General features: G+C 39.7%; 1 protein-coding gene across 6 annotated transcripts in view; it reads left to right on the forward strand.

Annotated features, from left to right (window-relative positions):
* The window catches only part of LOC106876102 (ataxin-1), a 533,072-nt gene that overhangs the window by 478,882 nt on the left and 53,649 nt on the right, over positions 1 to 541 (forward strand). The window lies entirely within an intron of this gene.

The raw sequence follows: 541 nt of genomic DNA on the forward strand, positions 1-541 counted from the left end.
ACACACACACACACACACACACACACACACACACACACACACACAGCCAGCATAGATTCCACTCTATACATCCACCAACGATCGCCATCCGCCATCCGCTCACACCACTACTCCCAGCTGTGTGTCTGTCTGTGTGTTTAAGGTGTGCTACTATTACTCTTCACCACTGTCTTAGTGTACTATTTATAATGTATTTATAAACATAGTATTTTGTACTATTATACTGTGATTAAATGTGTGGCATATATTTGTGCATTTGAGAAAGCTATGTTCACTCTGTACTCATACGCATGCACACACACACATGCATGCGTGCATGCACATATACGTATGTGATAGGTGAAGGCATGGCTGTGTGGTAAGAATCTTGCTTTGCAGGTACATGGTTCTTGGTTCAGTTCTACTGCATGGCAGCTTGAACAAGTGTCAACTATAGCCCTGGGCTGAAGAAACCCTTGTGAATGGATTGTTTTGGTACATGGAAACTGAAAGAAGCCCATCATATATATATATATATATATATATATATATATATATATAT

This window comes from Octopus bimaculoides, chromosome 20 (genome assembly GCF_001194135.2).
Source record: "Octopus bimaculoides isolate UCB-OBI-ISO-001 chromosome 20, ASM119413v2, whole genome shotgun sequence".
Taxonomy (NCBI): domain Eukaryota; kingdom Metazoa; phylum Mollusca; class Cephalopoda; order Octopoda; family Octopodidae; genus Octopus; species Octopus bimaculoides.